Source organism: Rutidosis leptorrhynchoides, chromosome 7 (assembly GCF_046630445.1).
Source record: "Rutidosis leptorrhynchoides isolate AG116_Rl617_1_P2 chromosome 7, CSIRO_AGI_Rlap_v1, whole genome shotgun sequence".
NCBI classification, from domain to species: Eukaryota; Viridiplantae; Streptophyta; class Magnoliopsida; order Asterales; family Asteraceae; genus Rutidosis; species Rutidosis leptorrhynchoides.
This window is the reverse complement of record NC_092339.1, coordinates 241,209,159-241,217,264: the sequence shown is the minus strand read 5'-3', so window position 1 is coordinate 241,217,264 and position 8,106 is coordinate 241,209,159.

Here is an 8,106-nt window from a genome sequence, read left to right as displayed (position 1 = left end):
TTAGCCTAGGTCTCTATTTATAGGTGAGGTTAAAAGGATCTATAATTAGGGTTTAGTTAGGAGTGCTTCATTTCATCCCTTGTTTTTTTTTAAATTCGGCTAGGGCTGCAAGGATGGGTTTGGAACTTTTTCGTTTTAGTCCTTGTACTTTTGGTTAATTAAAATGGCTCCTTAACTGTTCTAGTTTAATTGTTTGAATGCAACAAGTTTTTGAGTATTACATTTTGTTCACGAAAGTTAATTAGATTATTATTTCCATCTTTTATTAACTTGTCAATTACTACACAAAGTTAATTAATATGTTTTATAATTCTCAATACTTAACAATTGTTGATTAGAGTTTAATCATTACGTTTTAATTATATTGTTGGGCATTTAATATTGGAAAAATATAGAATGGAAAAATGAGGGTCGTTATAGTACGTCCCCGTTATTATAAACTTCGTCCTGAAGTTTTAGGTAGACTTCTCAGATGCATCAGCATTTGAGAAGAGATGGGGATATTTTTGTATCATTTGGTCTTTGCGTTCCCATGTATATTCGGGGCCTCTACGCGAATTCCAACGGACTTTAACGATAGGTATGTTGCTTTTGCGCATTTTTTTGACCTCTTCATTCATGATTTCTATAGGTTCTTCAACGAAGTGCAATTGCTCATCAATGCGGATATCATCCAAAGAAATAACAAGTGTGTCATCAGCAAGATACTTTTTAAGATTCGAGACATGAAATACATCATGTACTTGGCTATGTTCAATGGGTAGTTCCAATCGGTACGCCACGGGACTGACTCTTTGAGTGATTGTGAAAGGTCCAACATATCGTGGACTGAGTTTACTTCGTTTACCGAAGCGGACGACACCTTTCAAAGGGGATACTTTCAACATGACTTTATCTCTAACTTGAAATTCTATATCCTTCCGATGTTTGTCAGCATAGCTCTTTTGTCGGCTGCGGGCAGTTTCTAATCGTTGCTTAATCTGGATGATCTTTTCGGTAGTTTCATGAATAATTTCAGGACCAGTTAAAGGTCTGTCCCATAATTCTTCCCAGCACAATGGGGATCTACATTTCCGTCCGTATAAAGCTTTAAAAGGTGCATCTTTAATACGTGAATGATAGCTGTTGTTATCAGAAAACTCAACTAAAGGCAAGTGTCTATCCCAACCTTTGTCGAATCGATTGCACAAGCACGTAGTATATCTTCCATGGTTTGAATGGTTTGTTCACTTTGACCATTAGTTTGCGGATGATAGGCTGTACTCATGTCGAGTTGAGTTCCAAGAGCAGATTTCAAGGTTTTCCAGAATCTAGAAACGAATTGACTGTCGCGATCAGAAATAATTGAAATAGGAACTCCATGACGTGAGACAGTTTCTTTAATATAGAGGTGTGATAATTTCTTCATCTTGTCGGTTTCCTTGATCGGTAAGAAATGTGCAGATTTAGTAAGACGATCAACTATGACCCAAATAGTATCATTATCGTTTGAAGTCTTAGGCAACTTAGTATCGAAATTCATAGTGATACATTCCCACTTCCACTGCGGGATATCGGGTTGTGTCAACAGACCAGAAGGCTTTTGATGTTCAGCCTTGACTTTTAAACAAGTGAGACACTTACTAACATAAGTAGTAATGTTACACGTGTTCGTAGTGTTGGAAACTGAGTTAGTATGAATGTTTTTGAAGTAGTGTTGGAAACTGAAGCATGAGTTAGTATAATATAATGACACTTGATCAATGTGATTATATTACAGTAATTCATGCTGAGTTTCTAAATGAAACGTGATGATTCACAGATCATAACATCATCATGTGCCATGTTATACGACTCTTGTATTCTATTTAACCTCTAAAATATCAAGAAAATATTTCTTGATGATTCGGCCTTTTACAAGGTATTCTAGTAATTTGACAAGTCAAGATCGTGCCATCACAATTTCCTTCCTAGAACATTAACAATGTTCTTTCCGAAATTCATATCTGTGAATTCTGGACCATTACAAGCGGTGCTTAATCGCAAGAAGAAGAAACGAAAAGACAAAACTCCGATATAGAAATTGGGGTATAAATTGCAGCAAATAAAAGAGAGCATTAACTCTGGATGGCAATGATTATAGATGATAGAAACAGAGACTTTGAAATATAAGGGAAGATATAAAGCCCAACGACAAACCAAAAAATTATAAACCATATATATCGATGCTTATAGCAATATAAAGACACGGGAGAACTAGAAACACTATAAACCCAAGAGTATAGTAGAAGTAAATAGATTCTTCCGGCGGTAGATGAAAAAGAAGAATGACCGATATGAAAGTTATAAGTATATCGAGAATCAGAACTGGATGGAGCATATTGATGAATACTTTAAAATATGAGTTGAGGGGGAAAGAATAGAAGGTGATGAAACATGACTAGGAACTTAGAAATCAACAGATTTAACACACACAATGACGGAATAAGTGAATCAAACCCTCTAGTGAATAGGTTAAGCTTTTTGGGATTAATTTAGTCATAGCACAACTAAATCAAGTGTGATTAGATCAACACCTAGAGCTATTATTCACCACCTGGGTGATTTGGGTTGAGAGAGAATCGGAGGAGCTCACCAGATCTGAGTGTGTGTAACAAATGAGAGGCTTAACCTAAAATGAAGAACATAAGACTTTATATACCCTTACTGTTGACTCACCCGTACGATTCATCCATTACACATACGAGTTGGCTTCATCAGTCGTACGGGTGATCACTCACTCGTGTCTTCTCATTTAGGCTGTAATTGTGACTTAGCTCAGCATCAACCGTGCGTATGAGCCTGTCAGCCGTACGAGTGAGGCTTCACTCGGACGTCTGACTAAGTCTAACATAGTCAAACATCCAAATCTCGTTCCTGCAGTTGCTGTAACCATATACAAACACGGATAGGATAATAACGAATGATCATGGTGGCCTGTAAACTGTTGTACCTGCAATGGACGTGGGTAGATGTCTAGAGACTTGCATAAAATGCATCAACAGAAGGTGTGAGTTGTAAGAAAACGAAGGAGGTGAATTTATAAGAAAATCTCCGACAGAAGAATTAAAATGGACGATCGCATTTAAAGCGGATCCTAATTCCTTTTGTTACAAGAGAATCAAATCTTATTACAAAGATTTTCTTCAAATCCCTTGAAATCTGGAAATCAATCATATCTACGTCAAATGATAAGATGAATCTACACTTACTCATTTCACTCTTCTATGTTAGCTTCATTCGTACTCTTCATATAAATGGATTGTTTATCCAAATTATCCGCTGATGATAAAACTCTAATTTTCAGCCTGTATGCATCATGAAAACATACTTATTATCATTCACGACCTTTCCACTCAAATTTCAGGACGAAATTTCTTTAACGGGTAGGTACTGTGACAACCCGGAAATTTCCAACCAAATTTAAACTTTATCTTTATATTATTCCGACACGATAAGCAAAGTTTTTTAAGTTAAATCTCAAGAATTTTAAATTGTGTTCATACATTCATTATAACCTCGACCAAATTCCGACGATTCACGAACCGTTATATATAAATAAATACGTATATATATGTATATATATATTATAACTTGAGAATATTAATAAAGTATTAAACGTATAATACTTTACATGAACGTATTTGTTTCAATATGTTTATCGATGGAATTAGAAGGTAATATCAAATGATTGATTTATCAGATACATTATGATATGATTACGGGTCTATGTTATGAGGTCCACTGTGATTTAAGAAATCTATTCTTTTTGACAACATTCGAAAAATGGTAAAGTGATTTATAAGTAAGAACGTGAAGTGTAAATAACTTAGATGTTGAATATCGACAAGTTATGTAACTCGGCATTTTTCATTAAGATGATTTCATACGTTTATTTAACCTTTGAACTTTATCCCATGCTTCACCAACAAACTGTAATTTAAAAACTTGAAACCTATTATGAATATATATGTTCTACTTTTCTAAAACATTTTATGATATAACAATTTCCATTATTTTAACCTTTAAACAAAATAATTCTTAAAAATATATTTGGTTTTAGAAAACAAAATTATTATATTTATTTGATTTAGTTTCAAACGTACAAAAACGTTTTCAGTTTAAAAAGGACTTTATTATTAAAACGTATATAACTTTTATAAATATCTAGAACCACTTTTGACAACTCACTACTTAACCAGTATGATAAAGATAACGATATTTATATTTTATTTTATTAAATATATATAACGATTTAAATTAATATTATATATATTTATACGCGTATTATACGTACATAGTTTTATACGTTTACTATACTTAAACTTTACCTTTACTTTATTTTTACTTTACTTTAACTTTAATAATTCATACTTTAATAATTCATACTTTAATAATTCACTTTAATAATTCAAAAATCTATTATAAATAGAATTCAATAGGTTTCATTATTTCATAAGAAACTTGAAAATATTTTTCTCTAAACTCTCTCAATCGATTTACATATATATATTTACTCCGTATTATTTCAAGATATTATTAGTATACATAAAATATTACGCCAGAGTGATGTCCGAGTGATTTTGAAATTGTTTTTCGAGTGGGATTGGATTAAGGAAATTATGGGTTATAGCTATGGAGGTGATTGAGTATGGTTCATGGGTATGCTCGTGAGATCAATATAGTGTTTATCATCTCCGTTGCGTCTACGTACCTTTCCTGCAATATTGAATCTCAATATTGATACGTGAGTACTCATAATTTAACTTTTACATACTAATAGTGTATCCCTGACTAGTGCTCGAGTATATAGGATTATGAATGTTTGTACTTTTGATATTGCCTTTAGTTAGGTTATGTTAAATCCTGAATTAGTTATATATGCAACTGAGATAAGGTATAAGATATGCATGTCGTTGGAAAGCTAGCGAAAAATTAAGAACTTTTCATTTAGATATCGAATGATTTCGATGAACGGATTTGAAGTTATAGTCCATCAAATTTTTGTATTATTATTAAAAATGATTATTATTATCGTCGTTATTATCGTCGTTCTAGTTTTATCTTATTATTATTATTATTATTATTATTATTATTATCTTTATCAATAAAAGGATTTACCATTAAAAATTGTTATTTTTTTTATTATTACTATCGTTATTATCGTTAAAGTTATAATTAGTATTATTATTATTATCTAATTATTATTATAATTATTATTACTATTGGTATTATTATTATTATTATTATCATTATTAATATATATATCATTATTTAAAAATAGTTATTATTATTGTTATTATTATTACTATATTATCATTAAGATAATTATTAGTATTATCGTTAATAATGTTATAGTAACTATCATTATTAATATTAGTGTAATTAAAACAAATATTTGTCACACCTAATTATTTTGATTACTATTATTATCATTATTGCGAACACGATATAAAAGACAATTAAAAGCTATTAAACGAAACGATTAGGAAATAATGGGTAAGAGTATCATGATGAAATTAAAATATTATAAGATATTGATTTAGATAAAATTATCGTTCTTATTATTTTTATCATTACTATTATTATTAAAATTAGCATTAGTATTAAAACATTCATTTTAACAAAAATTATCATTTTAATTGAAATGTCATTGTTACTATAAAATATCATTATTATTATTATTATTTTAAATAGAATTGTTATTTTAAAGATAATATTAAAAGTTATCGTAAATATTAAAGTTATCATAATTAGAATTATCGTTTTATCATAATGTCATCTTAGTAATTATAAATATTGATATTTTTATAATAATAATTATTATTACAAAATAATACAACTTTTACTTACTATCATTATAGATATTATTTTATCAAATAAATATTTGATACAAACATATTTTACTACGTGTAATAACTTACTTTAATAATACCTATCACATTATCTTTATAATATTAAATGAACCCTATAAATTTTATTACTTAATATATATAAAAGTATATTTTATTATATAAATATAATATAAAATTTTATTTATTAATAAATAAATTATATTATTTACTCTAATAAATCTTTTAAAAATATTTAAAAATATAAAACGACGATATTTAAACTATATATTAATCATGTATAGATTTTTAGAAATTATTTTGAGTCAAATTACTTTTGTTGACTTTTGCATATTAGTCTCGAGCATTAGGATTGTGGTACACTATGACTTGACCTAATTTGTTAGACAAATATTGACCAACACATAAATATATATAATTAATTTAGGTTCGTGAATCCGAGGCCAACCTTGCACTTGTTCATTGACGTTATATGTATTTTTACTACGAAATACAGTATGGTGAGTTTCATTTATCTTTTTACCCTTTATATTTTTGGGACTGAGAATACATGCGCTTTTATAAATGTTTGACGAAATAGACACAAGTAATTGAAGCTACATTCTATGGTTGAATTATCGAAATCGAATATGCCCCTTTTTATTAAAGTCTGGTAATCTAAGAATTAGGGAACAGACACCCTAATTGACGCGAATCCTAAAGATAGATCTATTGGGCCTAACAAACCCCATCCAAAGTACCGGATGCTTTAGTACTTCGAAATTATATCATGTCCGAAGGAGGATCCCGGAATGATTGGGGATATTCTTATATGTATCTAGTTAATGTCGGTTACCAGGTTTTCACCATATGAATGATTATTTTTTGTCTCTATGCATGGGACGTATATTTATGAGAACTGGAAATGAAATTCTTGTGGTCTATTAAAATGATGGAAATAAATGATTATGATAAACTAATGAACTCACCAACCTTTTGGTTGACACTTTAAAGCATGTTTATTCTCAGGTGTTAAAGAAATCTTCCGCTGTGCATTTGCTCATTTTAAAGATATTACTTGGAGTCTTTCATAGCATATTTCGAAGAACGTTGCATTCGAGTCATTGAGTTCATCAAAGATTATTATTAAATCAATTTATAGTTGGATAGTGGATATTATGAAATGGTATGCATGCCTGTCAATTTTTGATGTAAAGAAAGATTGTCTTTTAAAAACGAATGCAATGTTTGTAAAATGTATCATATAGAGGTCAAATACCTCGCAATGTAATCAACTATTGTGAATCGTTTATAATGTATATGAACGGGTCCTTTTAGTTGGTATTCCTTTCTACTAAGGGCATCGGCAACTACATTCACCTTGCCAGGATGGTATTTCAGCTCACAGTCATAATCGTTCAATAACTCGAGCCATCGTCTTTGTCTCATGTTTAATTGCTTCTGGTCAAAGATATTCTGAAGACTTTTATGATCGGTATACACCGTGATTCTAACCCCATAGAGGTAATGTCTCCACATCTTTAGTGCAAACACCACGGCTCCTAATTCCAGGTCATGTGTATTATAGTTCTTCTCATGTTTCTTCAACTATCTAGATGCATAGGCAATAACCTTTTCACGTTGCATTAAAACACAACCAAAGCCTTGCTTTGAGGCATCGCAGTAAAAAACAACAAAATCGTCAGTACCTTCAGGTAAAGATAGAATCAGGGCTGTGGTCAATTTCTCCTTCAGAACCTTAAATGCAAATTCCTGTTCTTCGGACCACTCAAACTTCTTTCCCTTATGAGTTAACTTTGTAAGTGGTTTTGCAAGGAGGGAAAAATCTTTTATGAATCCCCGGTAATAACCGACAAGTCCCAAAAATTGACGAATATGCTTCGCAGTCCTTGGTATCTCCCAGTTTTGAATAGCGGGTAATCTTAGCTGGATCGACATGTATTCTGTTACTATCAACAACATGTCCAAGGAATTGTACGGTTTTGAGCCAAAACTCGCACTTTGAAAACTTAGCATAGAGTTGTTCCTTTCGTAAGAGTTCAAGAATCATGCGCAAATGCTGCTCATGTTCTTTCTCACTCTTTGAGTAGATTAAGATGTCGTCAATGAAAACAATGACAAATTTATCGAGATATGGTTTGCAGACACGATTCATAAGATCCATGAACACGGCAGGAGCATTAGTTAAGCCAAAAGGCATGACACAAAATTCATAGTGCCCATAACGAGTACGAAA